The sequence below is a fragment of the Lithobates pipiens genome, unplaced genomic scaffold (genome assembly GCF_037356315.1).
Source record: "Lithobates pipiens isolate NorthernLeopardFrog02 unplaced genomic scaffold, aLitPip1_a1.2 Scaffold_16, whole genome shotgun sequence".
NCBI classification, from domain to species: domain Eukaryota; kingdom Metazoa; phylum Chordata; class Amphibia; order Anura; family Ranidae; genus Lithobates; species Lithobates pipiens.
In genome coordinates, this window is record NW_027507748.1 from 573,336,873 (window position 1) to 573,356,657 (window position 19,785).

Here is a 19,785-nt window from a genome sequence, read left to right on the forward strand (position 1 = left end):
AGGTAGTGAGGAGTTAAATCAAAAATTTGCACCCTTAGAAATCCTGAAGGTGGTGATTGGTTTTCGGGGTGCCGTGCGCGACTAGACTCCCAAAAAGTCCCACACATGTGGTATCCCCATACTCGGGAGAAGTAGCGGAATATATTTTGGGGTGCAATTCCACATATAACCATGGCATGTGTGAGCAATATATCATTTAGTGACAACTTTTTGTAAAAAAAAATTTTTTTTTTTTTTTTGTCATTATTCAATCCCTTAGGACAAAAAAAATAAATATTCAATGGGCTCAACATACCCATCAGCAATTTCCTTGGGGTGTCTACTTTCCAAAATGGGGTCATTTGGGGGGGATTTGTACTGCCCTGCCATTTTAGCACCTCAAGAAATGAGATCGGCAGTCATAAATTAAAAGCTGTGTAAATTCCAGAAAATGTACTCTAGTTTGTAGACGCTATAACTTTTGCGCAAACCAAAAAATATACGCTTATTGACATTTTTTTTTACTAAAGACATGTGGCTGAATAAATTTTGCCCTCAATGTATGACTAAAATTTAGTTTATTCGATTTTTCTTATAACAAAAAGAAGAAAATATCTTTTTTTTTTCAAAATTTTCGCTCTTTTTCCATTTATATCGCAAAAAAAAAAAAAATCGCAGAGGCAATCAAATACCATCAAAAGAAAGCTCTATTTGTGGGAAGAAAAGGACGCAAATTTCGTTTGGGTGCAATATTGCATGACCGCGCAATTACCAGTTAAAGCAGCGCAGTGCGAAATTGCAAAAAGACCTCTGGTCCTTAAGGTATTTATTGGTCCGGAGCTGAAGTGGTTAAACTTAACATTACCTTTACTTTTAAATATCATTTGCCCTTTTGAAGATATAGAAAACCAAAAAACACACACAGGGAATTTACCAAGCTTCATTAAAGTTTCAAAAAAGCATCACAGGAAAAAATAAAAAATAAATAAACACACACACACAACATAAAAAAATATTTAAGAAGTAGGCACTTTAGTGTGTGCAAGGGCTGATTTACACCTATGCATTTTTAGTGCTTTTTGCATTTTGCACTACTTTCTTCTTTTTTTCAATTTAGGTCAATATGTATTCTGCTACATATATTTGGCAAAAAAAAAATTCCCAATAAGCGTATACTGATTGGTTTGCGCAAAAGTTTACTAGTAAGGGCGATGATCAGAAATTTTTTTAGTGGGACTGTGACATTGCAGCGGACGAATTGGATACCTGACAATTTCGGGGGACCAGTTACACAATTACAGTGATCAGTGTTAAAAAAATAAAAAGAAAAAAATATGCACGGTTACTGTATTAATGACACTGGCAGGGAAAGGGTTAACATCAGGGGGGATCAAAGGGTTAATAGCGTCCATAGGGGGTGCTGTCTAACTGTGGGGGGAAGGGCTTTGACTAAAGGAAAAACACACAAGCTCTTTATTTTCTCCTCTGGCAGAACGACGATCTGCCTTGTTTACATAGGCAGACCGCCGTTCTGCCGCTCCACAGAATGATCGGCGGCTCCCTGCGGACATCGTGCGCGCCCCAGGAGCCGAAGAAAAAAAAATAGGATTTTTATAACAGCTTACCTGTAAAATCCTTTTCTTTTGAAGTACATCACGGGGCACTGAGCGGGTTACAGTCCAACTTCAGGTGCTGGACACTGGCACACACTAAACAGGAAGTTGCCTCCCTATATAACCCCTCCCGCTACTGGGAGTATCTCAGTTTTGTAGCAAAGCAATACACGTGTATACTAGAAAGAGGGGCGGGACCGCTGTGTCCCGTGATGTACTTCAAAATAAAAGGATTTTACAGATAATCTGTTAAAAAAATCCTATTATCTTTAATCGTATATCACGGGACACAGAGCCATGGTAATTACTAGAGGTCGACATATATAATCGGCCGGCCGATATATCGGCCGATATTTGCCGTTTTTTAAATAATCGGCATCGGCCGATTTGTGCCGATAAAAAGCCGATTTAGAACTACAGCAGGACTTTGAAATGACTTCTGTAAGAAGTCAGTGTAAGTTGACTGAGTCGTCATAGCAACACTTTCCTCCTCTCTGGGCAGGCTGCCAAGAAAAGAACTAAATGATACAATGTTTACACTTGAATGAATTAAGTCATCTCAGTGTGTAGAAGTTCTCAGTTTAACCATTTAAAGACTAAATCTTTTCTGACACTTGTTGCTTACAAGTAAAAATCCTGTATTTTCTGCCAGAAAATCACTTAGACCCCCCAAAAATGATATATATTTTTTTAGCAGAGATCCTAGGGAATAAAATAGCGGTTGTTGCAATATTTTATGTCACACGGCATTTGCACAGAGGTCTTTCAAATGCATTTTTTTGGGAAAAAAATACACCATTTAAAAAATAAAAATAAAATAAAAACAGTAAAGTTAGCCCATTTTTTTTTTTTTGTCCAAAAGTTTTGACTACCTGTTTTTATTTTATATATATATATATATATATATATATATATATATATATATATATATATATATATATATATATATATATATATATATATATATATATATATATATATATATTTTTTTTTTTATCTAAATCATACATACAAGTAAACTGGAGGTTTGTTTTGTTTAATAAATGTTTAAGTGTAAGAAATTTTCTGTATCACTTATGAAGGCTGCCTTCACACTGGAGCAGGCAGGCGTTGATGGTAAAACGCAAGTTTTAGCGGCTCTTTACCATCATTTTAGCGGTGCTATTTGGCTGCTAGTGGGGCACATATAACCCAGCTAGCGGCCAAGGAAGAGGTTAAATGCGCCCATGAAGCACCGCTGCCAAATCGCATTGCATGCGCTTCGGCAGTGGTGCCCATTCATATCAATGGGCAGGAGTGGTGGAGGAGCGGTATACACCACTCCAAACGTGCTGCTTGCAGGACTTTTTTTTAAGATCCTGCCAGCGCATCGCCTCAGTGTGAAAGCACTCTGTCTTTCACACAGACTGCAGGGGAGCCATTTTACAGGTGCTATTTTTAGCCCAAAAGCGCCTTAAAACGCCCCAGTGGGAAAGGTGTGTTAGATCAAGGGGGATTAAAAATAAATAAATAAAATAAAATCGGCCTAACATATCGGCCCAAAAAAATCGGCATCATATATCGGCTATCGGCCGCCATGATTTCTAAATATCGGCATCGGCCAGAGAAAAACCCATATCGGTCGACCTCTAGTAATTACTATGTGGGATGTCCCAGAGCAATGCCAACTGAAGGGAGGGAGACACAACCAAAGTAGGGCACCATGAGATCAGAGGAATTATACTGCTGCCTGCAGTACACTGCGCCCAAAGGTGACATCCTCGTGTCTTTTTACATCCACCTGATTGAATCTGGTAACTGTATGGACTGAAGACCAAGTTGCGGCCTTGCAGGCTTTGTGATGCACTGCCCACGAAGAAAAAAACAGCCCTAGAGGAGTGCGCTTTGATTTGAGAGGGTAGAACTACCTCTTTAAACCATAAGCTTGAACGATTACTTGTCAAATCCATTTAGAAATAGTAGATTTAGATGCTGCCTGTCCTCCTTTAGGACCTCCAGGCAACACAAACAAAACATCACTTTTCTGAATCTGAGAAGTTGCCTTTAAAGTGGTGTTGCACAGAAAAAAAATTCATTGAAATTCCAAAAAAAAAAATAAAAAAAAAAATATTTGGAATTAATTTTTTTAACTCACCTCTAAATGCCTGGGGTGCAACTCCTGGTTTCACACCAGGAGACATGAGTTTCCCAGACTCCATAATATATGATTATGGAGGCCAGCTCCCTTGCATTAACCAAGGTAGAAATTACTGAAACGAACAGCCCAGGCTTCTTCAGAGTATGGGTCTCAATAACCAAACCGTTAAATTTAGCGTTTGTAAAGTAGGATGGAACACTGGACCTTGCGAGAGAAAGTCTGGTGGTTATGGTCGGGTCCATTGGTCCCCTACTGCCAGCTTTATGATCTGTGCATACCAAGATTTCCTGGGCCCCGCTATGGGCCACAAGAATCAACGACTTCCCTTCCTGCTTGATCTTGCGAAGAAGTTGTGGACGCAGACAAAATAAGAGGGAATGCATAAATCAGTGAGAACCGATTCCACGGGAATAACAAGGCACCTGTTCCACATGCTAGTGGATCCTTGACACAAAGTTGTTGATTTATTTGCTGAACCTTGACGCAAACAGATCTATGTCTGGGATCCCCCATTTTTGACATATTGACAGGAAGATATCGGGGTGAAGGAACCATTCTCCCGGGAACAACTGCTGGCAACTCAAGTAGTCCGCCTGCCAATTTTCTATTCCTAGAATGAAGATTGCCGATAGGCAAAGTACATTGTTTTCTGCCCAAGATAGGATAGGATTCACCTTTCTCTGGGCCGCACAACTTCTTGTGCCTCCTTGGTGATTAATATAGGCCTTTGCTGTGGCATTGTCGGATTGAATCCTGGCAGGACAATACCGTAAACTGAACGTTCAGGCCCTCAAGACCGAAGAGTGCTCTGCCTGAATTTCTAAAATGTTAATGGGCAAGGCCATTTCTGATCTGGGCCACATCTCTTGGACAGCTGTCTCCTCCAGGACTGTTCCCCAACCTAAACAAAAAAGGTTGGCATATGTTGTTACCACTTCCCAGATAAATGAAGGAAGGACTTTCCCCTTAGTAGATTTTTGGATATTAACCATAAACCAAGGCTCTGGCGCACCCAACCTACAGCACCTGATATTTCCAAGTGGTCTCATCTGGGTACTAACCAGGCCTTACCCTGCTTAGCCTTCAAGATCAGACAAGATCAGGCACTATTAGGGTGATGTGGCCATAGGCTTTGGAGTCAGGCACACTGGGAATGTAGAGCTTGAACCCTTTGTTCCAAGCCAATAGGATACTGTTTTGCAGCAGTCTCGAATGAAACTGAGCATAAGGAATGGCCTTGAATGAAGCCACCATCTTTGCCAACAACCTCATGCAAAGTTGAATAGAAGAAATTCATCTTGCTTCGACCACCTAAATCAGTTGCTTCATGGCGCTGATCTTTGACTGGGGTAAGAATACCCTTTTCTGGGTGTACCGATAATCGGACCCAAGTATTTTAGAATTCTTCAATGGTTTTAAAGAAGATTTATCCGAGGTTGATAATCCGACCTAGATATTCCAGGTAGTTAAATGTGGTGACCATACTTTGGTTTAAGCGGGGTACCGACTGGTCTATCAAGAACAGATCGACTAGGTAAACCATGCTCGTTATACCTTGGGCCATTAATCTGGCTAGAAGAGGGGCAAGAACCTTTGTAAACACTCAAAGCTGGACCGTAAAGCAGAGCTGCACACTGAAAATGAAGATTTTCCACCTTGAAAAGTAGATATTACTAGTGAGAGAGGAAATAGACATAGGAGGTATGCATCTTTGATGTCGATTGATGCCAGAAGTTCTCCTCCTTGCAGGATGGAGATAACTGAATTTAGATTTTTGAGTTCCATAATGTCCATTTGGATTTGGCACTGTGAAAAAAATAGGTTTGAGTCGAACCCAACCTCTGTTCTTACATGGGGACCCCCATGATCACTTTTTTCTTTTTCTCTGGATCCTTAGAAACATTTGATCTGAGAAAAATGGGAACTCTTAGAACTCCAGTTTGTACCCTGGAGCTATTGAGGAAGTCCCCCATTTGTCTCGACACGCTTCCTGCCAGATCCTTGAGAACTGCAGAATTCCCCCTATTCAATTGAACCTGACGGTGGAAGCCGCCGTGACTGCCTGGAGGCTGATGCCTCTGGCAACGGAGAAGGAGCTTTAAAACTAAAATACATTTACTCCTTTTCTTAAATGGCAAAAGGGGTGCTTTCCACTAGAATTTCTTTGGACGTATTATCCAAGACATCCTCAAATAGCTGTTTCACTGCAAAAATAAAGACTAGCCAGGAGCGAGGCCTACTAGCGCATTATGCTATTGTCTAGCAGGGATTTTTTTTTCGGAGGTTTACTACCACGTGAAGGATACCGGCAGGTTCCAGCTCCTTAACAACCACCCCCAGGCATCTTTAACAACCAATGAATAGCTGGAGCCAACACCCAACTATGTCCTTAACCTGTTATTCACTGCTTATGTGCTGCATACAACGCATTATAAACGCAAAAAGAGAAAAGAGGGCGCACCAGCCTTGTGCATTATCCTTTAGGTACGTATTTATCGAAGACATAAAAAGAAAACTACTCACAATCGTTAATCTTGCAGTAAGACAGTAAGAGTAGTCATCAAGTGACAGCATCTAGTACCAGACAAACGGGACTCTTCAGAGGCCACAAAGGATATACAGGGACTGCTGAAGGAGAGCCCACTACTGAGCTCTGAGGAAGAGGGGTCAGTCCCCTCAAAACGCGTTGGAAGGTAGTGAGTGGTGTGAGCTTTTTTGTGACCTCTGGAGAGTCCTGTTCGTCTGGTACTAGATGCTGCCACTTGATGATTACTCTTACTGTCTTACTGCAAGATTTTAATGATTATTTGTGAGTAGTTTTATTTTTATGTCTTCAATAAATACGTACCTAAAGGATAATGCACAAGGCTGGTGCACTCTCTTTTCTCTTTTTGACTTCTAGGGTTCCCCACGCTTGAGGGCAGCAAGGCAGTGTGTGCTTTTTCATAGCCGGTCTGGTGGTCCGGCTATGCACAGGAGTGCTTTCGCTTTGTTTTTGCATTATAAAAACGCACTATGCAGTTTTTTTTAAACGCATAGTACGTTTTAGAAGCACTGCAGTGTGAAAATAGATGAGCTACAGTGTGAAAGGGCAAAAACCTGGAATTCCAGGAACTTTCTGAATGTGTATACTTTACAACATCACCAGGGAGGGTGCCAAGTTTGTAATGCTTCCAAGGACATGCAGTTACAGCATAAATAACTGATTTTAGCTTATTAAACCACCATTTTATTTATTTATTTTTACCAGGAAGGTACACCTTGAAGTGTATGTAAAGGCAAACCTTTTTAATCTGGAATTTAGCTAGGGAGATTCACTCTTCTATTTGTCCTTGTGACTATCAACAGCAAGACAAAAGTAAGGAGAAATCTTCCATTTTAGAGCGGTCATGACAGCAAGACGAAAAGGGAAATATTTCAATGGGAAAAAAAATGTTCCATGCAAAAACTGTCTAAAATGGGAATTCCTCTCATTTCAAATTGAGTAGAAAACATTTTATATATTGTTCTATGAACAATTTCTCAGCATGTTGTGTGCTGTATTTTGTTTGTGTCACCATCCTTATATTCTGCATAGTCACTAATCAGGTGAGAACACTAATACATGCTTGCCAGGTGAGTCAATATGGGTGGGTATACAGGGAAAGAAACAGGTACAACCGCAATAATGTAAAGAAAAGCATTCAGAAACTTACTGGAACAAATGGAACTTATTATCGCCTTTTTGTTTTAATGTTTTACTCATTGGAGGGATCTTTGTGAAAAGAACACAGGTCAGACAAAAACCTACAAGTATCTATGGTATCAAACTATATATTCATTTCCACATCCATATGAATTTAAATTATTTCCAGCCTTCTCTTATTAATCTGAACATCTTGAAAACATACTATTGTGAAGCTCCTCACACATTAAGCCCGGATTCACTCTAGCACGATCTCAGAAATCGCATGTGATTCACACCCGCACTGCAGATGCCAATCACATGCGATGTCTGAGCAATGCGAGTTCAGCCATACAGTTGTATGGCTGAACTCGCATTAGATTCGCACAGAAAATAAAATCGGATTGCATGGGTATTCTCCCCTATGTGATCCAATTCCTGTGCGAGTTCACAGATCGCACTGCCATCTGTGAACTAACCTGGGGGGTGTTGTTAATGACACCTGCAGCGGTTCGTACAAGGCAGTGTGAACTGCCTTCGGAAGAGGAGCGATGCGGGAACCAGCACAGTTACATCAGTGTGAACCCAGGGTAAAGCGGAGTTCACACCATCACCGCATCCATCTCACAGAAGGGTTTCCGGTGCGTCCCCGTTCACCATTTCAGCCTAATTAGGACCTGAAACGGACCAAAAGACACAATGCATTTTTGTGCAAAATGCACTGGAGCCGCAGCGGAGATACGTGAACCGGCTCCATAGAGAGCCAGTCAAAATCTCCTGCTATTGCGAATTGAATTGAATTTGTGGGCGGCACAGTGGTGTAGTGGTTAGCACTCTCACCTAGCAGTAAAAAGGGGTTGCTGGTTCAAATCCCAACCACGACACTACCTGCCTGGAGTTTGCATGTTCTCCCTGTGCCTGCGTGGGTTTCCCCCGGGTACTGTGGTTTCCTCCCACACTCCAAAGACATGCAGGTAGGTTAATTGGCTTCTGTCCAAAATTGGCCTTAGTATATGAGTGGGGACCTTAGATTGTGGGCTCCTTGAGGGTAGGGACCAATGTGAGTGTGCAATGTACAGGAATAGGGGTAGACACTCACTCAGGTTGAACTGGATGGACTGGTGTCTTTATTCAACCTTACTAACTATGAATGCGAGGAATCTGCATCCAATTCACAATGGTGAAAACCTAGCCTTACTGCCATAAATTCTGTGACACAATAATAAGTTTAAGTCATAACTTTGTTAACCCCCCTGACGGTCTTCCCGAGTCTGGCTCGGGGTGGAATTGTTATGCCAAAAGCGGTAACCCCGAGCCAGACTCGGGACTGCATCGCTGGATCCAGGAGGAGGTTTACTTACCTTCTCCCTCGGATCCAGCGTTGTCTCCCCGCTGTACGAGCTCGCTCGATCTATCACATCGCCGATCTCCATTCCCTGCGAGCATTGCGACGCACGGGGACGGAGATTGGCGCCAAATTCAAAAAGCAAAACACACAGTATACATACAGTATACTGTAATCATACAGATTACATTGCTGTATGTAAATATTTCACATCCCCTTTGTCCCTAGTGGTCTGCCCAGTGTCCTGCATGCAGTTTTATATTATAAAAACTGTTCTTTATGCCTGGAAACTGGAGATTGTCCATAGCAACCAAAACTGTCCCTTTACATCAAAAATTATTCATCAGACCAGCTAGAAAACAGCGATAATAAATTGGAATCACTCGCAGAATTGAGGAATAGCGATTTGTGGGGAGATCCGTCATCAAATACTGAAAAGTAATGACAGTGACAATTCTGCAACTGAGCAAATTTCAGTGTTTTTGATTTGATTACATTATTGAATCATTTTTATTATTGTTATATTATTATTTGGTATAATTATTTATTATATTATAATTTATGATTTCATTTTTCAAACTTTATTATACCCGGGATGTCTGCTAGACTCTGGTTTGGGCAGATTTAAGAGATTTATTCCTAAGAATTACAGGACAATATAAAACGCCAAATTTTCATGCAAAATAATGGTACCGCTTTTAGCACCTAAAATCCGAAATAATCATACCGCCAGGGAGGGGAGAGAGAAACCATGGAAGGCAAAATATAAGCTAAATATACTAAAGCTTTAGGCTGGAATCTGATAAAAAAAAAAAAAAAAGCCTGGCTATTTCACATGCAGTCAGCACATAAAACACACAATGGAAGCATTAATCCTTTGTCAGCAAATGAGAAGCAAATAGCATTTGCACTGCAGCTGATCTTACTCACTTCTCAAACACTACAACTGTATATATAACAAGGATAAATCTGCCAACACGAGCATGTCATTTGAATAGGTTGATTATTTCACCACTTTCTAATATTATTAAGAATTGATGAAGACAGGGAAGTATGTGTTTACATTTCATCTGACATTATAAAGATAAGGTTTAGTATGTATTTTATGTATTTATTATTCTGAGGACAAAAAAGTGTAATTTTGTTTCTTCATTTAAGCAAGTATGGAGTATGCCATCCAGTTATGGGCACCAGTCCTCAGGAAGGACGTGCTGGAACTGGAGAGAGTCCAGAGAAGGGCAATAAAGCGAATAAAAGGATGCAGTGATGGTGAACCTTGGCACCCCAGATGTTTTGGAAATACATTTCCCATGATGCTCAACCACACTGCAGAGTGCATGAGCATCATGGGAAATGTAGTTCCAAAACATCTGGGGTGCCAAGGTTCACCATCACTGGCCTAGAGTATCTCAGCTATGGGAAAAGACTACTAGCATTGAACTTATTCTCTCTGGAGAAGACACGCCTGAGAGGGGATATAATAGCAATGTACAAATACCATACTGGTGACCCTAGCATAGGGGAAAAAAACTTTTCAGTGAAAGGGAATCTGTTATTTATAAATGATCCACAGCAGCAGCTGAATATAAATACATACAATAGACAGGCAGCTTGCAGTGGTGCTGGATGGTGCTCCTTTATCCTCTGCTCGTACCCAAATGCCAGAGCCTCCTGCACTAGGACCAAACTTCCAGAGTGCATGGGGCCTTACATCTTTGTTCCCGTCTGAGTCTCCTCATACAGCTGTGTCCACATCGGAGCCCCCCCCCCATGTGCCTATCAGAGCGTCCCTGCTTATTTGTGTCTCCTGTGGAGCCCTCCTGCACATTTGTGTCTTTCTCTGAGCCCTCCCACACTTTTTTGTTCCCTTCATAGACCCCCTTATACATATTTTTGTCCCCATCACAGCCCAATGCACATTTATGTTCCACACACACACACGCTTGTGTCCTTACAGCCCCCCCTAAAACGTACATTTGTGTCCCCCTCAGATTCCCCATGCACATTTTTTCCCCCTCAGAGCCCCCTGGTGCACATTTGTGCCCCCTCAGAGCCCCGATGCCCATTTGTGCCCCCCTCAAAGCCCCTTGATGCCCATTTGTGCCCCCCTCAAAGCCCCTGATGCCCATTTGTCTACCCTTCAGATTTCTCCATGCACATTTATATACCCCTCAGAGCCCTGATGCACATTTGTGCCCCCCTCAAGGCCCCCTGATGCACATTTGTGTACCCCTCAGAGCCCCAGCATCCACATTTGTGTACCCCTCAGAGCCCCTCTCTGCACATGTCCCCATCAAATCCCCCATACACCCCCCCCCCCCACACACACACTTATGTCTACCTCAGAGCCCCCACACACTTTATTCCACCTTAGAGCACCCACCCTTAATTGTTGTGTCCCCTCAAAGCTGCGCCCATTAACATTTGCCCCCCAATCAAAAAAAAAAAAAAATGTAAAAAAAAATCTGTGTACCTCTGAAACAACTAGCATCCAACCAACATCTTTAGTGCAGATCTGCTGCACCTTCCAGCTCCAGTCCTGTTGCAGGCATGCTGTGTAAAAGACACTTATGTTAACAGTGGGCAGGAACCGGAAGGTGCAGCAGGTCTCCAGTGAATTATTTCAGTGGCGGTCATAGTAACCAATAGTGGCGGGCTTTGACAGGTAACAGGAGGAAGAGTATGCAGCGGGAGACCCGCAACCCCAAAACGCCTGAGCAGAGACCGGTCACTGCAGTGAGTCTGAAGACTCAAGCTGCGGGCCAGAAAAAACAAACATTCTAGCGGGCTAGATGTGGCCAGTGGGCCATACTTTGGAGACCCCTGCTCTAGATGAAACAAGCATTTAAAGCAGAACTACATTTCCACTGTAACTTTGAGCAGGCAGGCTTTTATTATAGAAGAGATATGCAACATCTTTTCGGCAATAAAAAACCCTACCTGCCTGCTCACGGTCTTCCCGGCAATGAAAAAGCGAGCTGCGCCTATGCAACAGCCATTTATCTACATTGGCCACATGGAAAGTGAGTAATCAGGTTGCCTTCCAGTAGGTTAAGCCCTGTGCACACATGCACAGAAAGGCAGACATGGATGTGCAAATAAGCTGCCAGGTCCTCGGTCAGTGCCAATACCTGACAGAGCACAGAATCACAAGTGCCACACTTTTGGAATTTCGAGATGTTCAGGCTCTCTACTGGGCAAAATCTATCGCCACTGTCAGGCTCAGTGGGCAGTCCGCTCCCTGAATGTGGCCCATTCAATTGAATACGGCAGTGCAAAATACACAATTGGGGGATGGTGGTGTGAAAACACAACACTGAAGAAATGACACTTTGCTACAATGTAAAGTAGTGAGTGTACAGCTTGTATAACAGTGTAAATTTGCTGTCCCCTCAAAATAACTCAACACACAGCCATTAATGTCTAAACCACCGGCAACAAAAGTGTGTACACCCCTAAGTGAAAATGTCCAAATTGGGCCCAATTAGTAAAATTTTCCCTCCCCGATGTCATGTGACTCGTTTGTGTTACAAGGTCTCAGGTGTGAAGGGAGCAGGTATGTTAAATTTGTTGTTACCGCTCTCACTCTCTCATACTTGTCACTGGAAGTTCAACATGGCACCTCATGGCAAAGAACTCTGAATCTGAAAAAAATAATTGTTGCTCTACATAAAGATGGCCTAGGCTATAAGAAGATTGGCAAGACCCCAAAACTGAGCTGCAGCAGTTTAACAGAACAGGTTCCACCCAGAAAAGGCCTCGCCATGGTTAACCAAAGAAGCTGAGTGCACGTGCTCAGTGTAATATCCAGAGGTTGCCTTGTGGAAATAGATGTAGGAGTGCTGCAAGCATTGCTGCAGAGGTTGAAGGGGTGGGGTCAGCCTGTCAGTGCTTAGACCATACGCCACACACAGCATCAAATTGGTCTGCATGGCTGTCATCCCAGAAGGAAGCCTCTTCTAAAGATGATGCACAAGAATGCTCACAAACAGTTTGCTGAAGACAAGCAGACTAAGGACATGAATTACTGGAACCATGTCCTGTGGTCTGACGAGACCAAGATAAACTTATTTGGTTCAGATGGTGTCAAGTGTGTGTGGCAGCAACCAGGTGAGGAGTACAGACAAGTGTGTCTTGTCTCCAGTCAAGCATGGTGGTGGGAGTGTCATGGTCTGAGGCTGCATGAGTGCTGCCGGCACTGGGGTGCTACAGTTTATTGAGGGAACCATGAATGCCAACATGTACTGTGACATACTGAAGCAGAGCATGATCTCCCTTCGGAGACTGGGCCACAGGGCAGTATTCCAACATGATAACGACCCCAAACACATCTCCAAGATGACCACTGCCTTGCTAAAGAAGTTGAGGGTAAATCTGACTGACTGGCCAAGCATGTCTCCAGACCTAAACCCTATTGAGCATCTGTGGGGCATCCTCAAATGGAAGGTGGAGGAGCGCAAGGTCTCTAACATACACCAGCTCCGTGATGCCATCATGGAGGAGTGGAAGAGGACTCCAATGGCAACCTGTGAAGCTCTGGTGAACTCCATGCCCAAGAGGGTTAAGACAGTGCTGGAAAATAATGGCGGCCACACAAAATATTGACACTTTGGGCCCAAGTTGGACATTTTCACATACTCACTTTTGTTGCCAGCAGTTTAAACATTAATAGCCGTGTGTTGAGTTATTTTGAGGGGACAACTAACTGTTAGGCCCCTTTCACATGTGCAGATCTGTATTGAGCCATCCACTTGCTCAGCAGGGATCGCTCGGTTGATCCCCGCTGGGCCGGTGGATGACAAGTCCATCTCGGATGATTACAGACTGCCTCTATCCGTTTTCAACTGAACCGCCAGACGAATGGAAGATAGGGTTTCCATCCGTCTGGATTTTGCGGAGCAGATCAGATGTCAGCGGCCATGTCACCACTGACAGTTGTCGCTCCATAGAGATGTATAGAGCGACTGTTCATAAGGTGGATGGAAAGGTTTGCTTTTTGGATTTTTGGACGAGCGCCATTTTTGAAAACTGGAAGTATTCTGATTCATGCATTAGACAGATAGAAGCTGGCCCTAATTGGGGGATACCCTCTTATCTATATAAATGCAGTGAGCCAGCACCCCCAGAAGATGCCTGTTTAGGAGGAAACGCGTCGGGAAGAGCCTTTGCTGGTGCCACTGTGTTGCCAGCAATTTTATTACATGCTTTTATTGTCATCCATCCTGTGAGTGACCATTTTTATACTTTCAATAAATTGTTTTCTACTCAAACGGTATCACACTACGGGTCCTCTCTTTTCTCCTTTTACTTATGTTGGGATGAATAATAACATGTCAGTTCATGGTATGGTCGATATCCATATGCCTGTGTAAAGACAGATCCCTGCCAGTCAATACATGCCAGCAGCCTAAGCCATTGTCTATCCCCCAAGGTGTGTTTACAACCACAAGCCTGTCAGACTCACTTGGTATAAGCCCAGTTGAGTCAACGGTATCCGGTAAGCCTATTTCCGTATGGTGGTGGATACCTGCAGACAAGTCACACAGTCACTTCATCTAAATTTTGAGCACTTATGGACTTTGTCACTGATTGGTCATTATTTGTTTCACAATTGGTGTATCACCATTAGTTTGTGTATTTTAGTTATACCAATCTTCTGTTATATATATTATTTTGGTTCACATCATTATTTATTGCATTTCACAGCACACACTGCGTTTATTTTGGCAATAGTATTTATAGGTGTTTACTTTGGCAATAGTGTTTATATGCAATATTTGTGCCCATCATCTCAGCGATGCACACCATCCATTTTTTATTTTGTTTCACTATTTAAGTTTTTGTGCTGGCAGCTATTATTTACAGACAGCGCGGTTTGGTTCACTTAAATTAATTATTCGCGTTTTGGATTTCCAGTGCTTCTGGGATATCCAATACCTGCAATACTTCCAAAACAAAGCTAAGCGCTGGTTCAAACCAGTGCAACTTGTCATGCACTTAACAGTAGGGTTGCCACCTCATCCCTTTAACCACTTAAGGACCAGGCCTATTTTTGACATGTGTTGTTTACAAGTTAAAATTATTTTTCTTGGCTAGAAACTTACCTAGTACCCCCAAACTTTTTGTTTTCAGACACCCTAGAGAATAAAATGGCAGTTGATGCAATACTTTGTGTCACACCGGTTTTGCGCAGCGGTCCTACAATCGCTTTTTTTTTTTTTTAACAATTACACTCTTTTTTAAATTAAAAAAATAAGAACACAGCAAAGTTAGCCCAATTTTTTTCTATATTGTGAAACATGATGTTATGCTGAGTAAATAGATACCCAACATGTCACACTTCAAAATTGCACCCGTTTGTTGAATGGCAACAAACTTCGGCACTTAAAAATCTCAATAGGCAATGTTTAAAAAAATTCTACGTTACCCGTTTTGAGTTACAGAGGAGGTCTAGTACTAGAATCTGGGCAATCTTCGGGACCTGTGAAGTGTCCCAGAAGATTGTAGGGAGGGAGGGGGAGATGTGATCTTCCTTCCGGCGCCATGGAGGAAGGGTGAGCTGGGTGCCCATAAAAACAGGGTACCAGCTACACCCCCAAAAAAATGATTTGCCAAATGTGGCATGTCAGGGGGTCATCTGCACGTAAAGCAGAAGTTCCGTTTTTGGGAGCTTTAATGTGAGATCTGCCATCAAAAAGACCTCAGATCTCACATTTACACTTCAAAACAATAAAAAAAAAAATTGTCCCTTTATGGGCGTTGGGCGCAAGTGACACTTGATGTCACTGCTGTCATCCAATGGTATGGTGTCTAGTGGGGCCCTTCGTTCCCTCCCTCGACTACCTGCCCATCACGGGATAGGACCGGATCTTCTCTGCCCTTACTGCCGGATCCGGTAAAACATCTGGGGGGCCCACTGTTGAAAAAAATACCAGGGTTATGGCAGCTATTTCCTGCAATAACAACAGTATTTAACATCAAAGGACCAACGTATATCGGCGGTGGGCGGTCCAGAAGTGGTTAAACCCGAACACATCTGAAGGTTCTGAAGCTAATTTAATGCAGATAAGGCACCAAGCAAGTTTAATTACCATCTTAGTCAGCCACAGAACTTGTGTAATTAATGCGCGTTCAGTTTTAAAGGGATGAGGCGGCAACCCTAGTTGACAGTTCAAAGCCACGTGACAAGTCACACCCCATTTGCGACAATGGAACCGTTTACGGTAAATTGCTGCAACTCAAGATGCAACAACTTTCAAAAAAGTTCCTGCACTATTTCTGTGCGAGTTCAGTGTGACGTGCATTGACATCTATGAAATGAAGTAGAACAGATATCAGCACGCTGCACATGAAATCACACTGCGCTGAAGTAGCGCGACTTCAGAATCGCACTGGTGTGAACCAGGGCTTAAGCGTACTAAAAGCCTCTCAAAAGCTGCAGGTGCTGCAAGCAAGCTTTGTCATAGGCTTCGGAGATGCTTTGAAGAGCCAAGAAAGGGACATTGGGTATAACTATTGAACTTAAGCAAAGCAAAAGAAACGTGTGAACAGGACTGTAAGCTTACCATTTTATTTAGTAAACGGGGCTTTGATTGGCATTCAGAGCGTTTTAACCCGTTGAGGACCGCCCCACACAGATATATTGCGGCAGGACAGCCTTCCTGTGCAAAATCCAGTACCTATGCGTGATTTTGTGCACTAGAGCTGGGGCGTGCGTGCGCCGCCGGTGACCCACCAATCAGTGTGTCCGGCGAATGCCCCCAGACAAAGCATCCCACACACAGTTAGAAAGCACCCCCTAGGAGCACATTTAACCCTTTAACATTGAACCCCTTCCCTGACAGTGTCATTAATGCAGTGACGATGCATTTTTTTTTTTTTTTTTTTTAGCAGCACTGTATTAGTGTCACTGGTCCCAAAAAGTGGTGTCAGATTTGTCCGCCACAACATCGCAGGTCCTATTAAAAAAAATTGATGATAGCTGCCATTACCAGTAATAAAAATCAACAAAAACAAATATACGATTATTGAGAATTTTTTTTTAAACAAAAACATGTAGCAGAATACATATTGGCCTAGATCCATGAAGAAATTATATTGTTTACATTTTTTAATTGAGTATGTTTTATAGCAGACAGTAAAAAAAAAAAAATTCCCAAACTGTCGGTCTTTTTTTGTTTCTAGCACAAAAAATAAAAACGACAGAGGTGATCAAATACCACCAAATGAAATCTATTTGTGGGAAAAAAAAAAAAAAAAAAGGAGGATAAATTTTATTTGGGTACAGCATTGTGCAACTGTCAGTTAAAGTAACGCAGTGCCGTATCGCAAAAATAAGCTACCCATTTCTCCCTCTCTGTAACCACACACAGCGAGATGTCGCTCCCAATGGTAGCAATAGAGATACAGCAGCGTTCAGGTTGGCGACAGATCGATATCTTGCAGTGTGTGGTTACAGAAGGAGACATTCTATAGGGACAAACAGCCTTTTTAGCGATCCTGCTGTTGGTGATTTGTCCCTAGCGGAGAGTCACCCATGTGTCATCAGCCTTTGGGTCACCATTACAATCCATGGTCCTAAAGCTGGTGACTTTGATGAATTTTCAGCGACTTGATAGTTAGTGGCAGAGTCACCCATGTGAAAACAGAACAGTCAGAAGAGTTGCATGGTGTACGATCAGCTGCATGTATGACTTCCACAAGACACTAGCAGAACAAACACGACATAAAAAGAGGACAGTTGTCATGGCGGACGGACACTGACGTCACTCACCTGCCGGTCAGGGAGGGAGGCGGGGGCCGGGTGTCCCGCACAATGTTGATATCGGAGGCTGGAATGACGATCGTGCACGCTGCAAAATAAAAAACAAAAACACACACCGAGCCGGACAAACCCCTCCCCCCGGCTCTGTGCACACCTCGTGACCGGAACCGGAAGTGCCGTGTTTGTTTACGTGCGGCGCGTGAGTGGTAGTAGGTGTAGGGTGGGAGGTGAAGAGTTATCTCTATAATGGAGCGGAGCGGTTCTGATAGCAATTGTTGTCACGTCCTGCCAGCATGGCCCCTGGACCTTTCATTTCCTTCTGTTCTATAAATCCATCTCTAGGGAGCCTGAACTGCTGTTGTGTTATTAACCACTTCAATACCAGCCACTTGCACCCCCTTCCTGCCCAAGCCAATCTTCAGCACTGTCACTTTTTCAATGACATTTGCGCGGTCATACTACACTGTACCCAAACTGAACTTTTATAATTTTGTTCCCACAAATAGAAATTTCTTTTGGGGGTATTTGATCACCTCTGTGGTTTTCATTTAAACGAATATATTAGACTGAAAATTTTGAAAAAAAAAAAGTTTTTCTTTTGTTTCTGTTGTAAATTATGTAAATAAGTAAGTTTCCTCCACTGATGGGCACAGATGAGGTTGCACTGACGATGGGTACTGATAGGCAGCACTGGTGGGCATTGATATGCGCTTATAGGTGGCACTGATGGCTGGCACTAATAGACTGCACTGTTGACACTGACAGGCATTTTTAATTGCCACTGATTGGCATATCCCTGGTGGTCTAGGGTGACTTACCTGGTGGTCCAATGTGGTGGCCATCCCTAGTGGTCCTGGGCGGACATCCGAGGGGGGGGCGTGCTGATAAACAATCAGCACAGAACTCCCCTGTCAGGATCTCCTCTACTCGCGTCTGTCAGACGCAAGTAAGGAATAGCCAATCAACGGCTCTTCCTGTTTACATCGTGACTGGACACGGGTGATCACATGATAAAGAGCCTCCATTAGAGGCTCTTTACCAAGATTGGTGTAGTCTTGTGTCAGACTGACACACCGCACCACCAATCACCACAATGCGTGCCCCCGCGGTTTGTCATATGACGCCGAGTCAGGATAACTGAACCATCTCCCGGTCATCATTCTGCCATAGGCCGGGCAAGAAGTGGTTAATGTATCTGGCAGAGCCATTCCCGGATTATTGTGAGATAGGGAGGGCACTTCAATTTCTCTTTAGCTAAAGCTTTTTATATATGTTCTCTTTCGTTCATTGATGGACACAGCACCTTTAATCTTGACCGTAGGGTTATATCGCCACCTTCAGGAGAGGACTAGGCAGAACATGTAAAAACAGCAAAACTGCACAGTACCGCCCAGGGGGCGTTCCTACTGGCTATAAACCCTCACTCTTTTTCCAGCAGCTCAATTTTTTTCTGCCTAGTGTATTATTTTGTAGTTTTGCCTAAGCCTGCCTAATTTGATAAGGAAATATCCGGCTATTAATATGCAAGTTGAGAACAGGAACTAATTAAAACAGAAAGTATTTTACTCTGAATTGGTGTCAGCGTATTACTTCACAGCGTGCATGCTTTATATTCAATCTGATCAGGGGTAGACATAATAATATCAGACTTTTGTTCTGATCCAAAACAATTTGGTGCTGAAACGTGGGGCTATGGGCTCTGTACCGGAGGATAGCCGATTGAGAAGGGATGGGGACAAGCCAATACGGAGACTGATCACCTCTTAAAACGGTAAGACACTTTTGATACTTTGTATATCTAGTCTACTGTTTATCCTGTACCCATGATTGGCTAATCTCTGTCTGTATCGGCTCTCCACAGTCAGCAAAGAGACAGGTATATATCTTGCCCATGGCCTTTGAACCTGTAATAATTATATCTACCACCTGTTTTGTTCTGTTTTGTTTTGTTGATCGATCTTGTATTTTGTGGCGGCTGTTGGGAATGTGGGATTGATTATGCAGTCACGGATGAATTAGTTGACGTGGTTTAAATTTCTCCTGGGGGAATAATTGTGTGATAAAGCACGGGTGCGGTGAAGCACGGGTAACCAGGAGGGGCCGTCAGGAATACGCCCAGTAGTGGCAGGATCCCGTGAGATCTGAACAATCCTGTATTTCTCTAAGGTTGACACACATCTTGTTGTTGGTTGTTGGTCACATCTTGATGTTGGTGGTAATGTCATGTCCTAAGTGTGTTTGTGGTCTGCTGTTTGGGATACATGAAGAGGGCTGGGGGTTGAT

At 43.0% G+C, this 19,785-nt stretch overlaps 1 protein-coding gene across 2 annotated transcripts in view; it reads right to left on the bottom strand.

Annotated features, from left to right (window-relative positions):
* The window catches only part of TMEM106C (transmembrane protein 106C), a 62,927-nt gene extending 45,248 nt beyond the window's left edge, over positions 1 to 17,679 (bottom strand). The window contains exon 1 of one of the 2 annotated variants that reach the window (XM_077483748.1): positions 17,512 to 17,679. The gene's annotated coding sequence lies outside the window, so the exon portion shown is untranslated. The remainder of the gene's footprint in view (positions 1 to 17,511) is intronic. The other variant, XM_077483749.1, reaches the window with a different exon arrangement.
* Between the last annotated feature and the right edge of the window lie 2,106 nt (positions 17,680 to 19,785).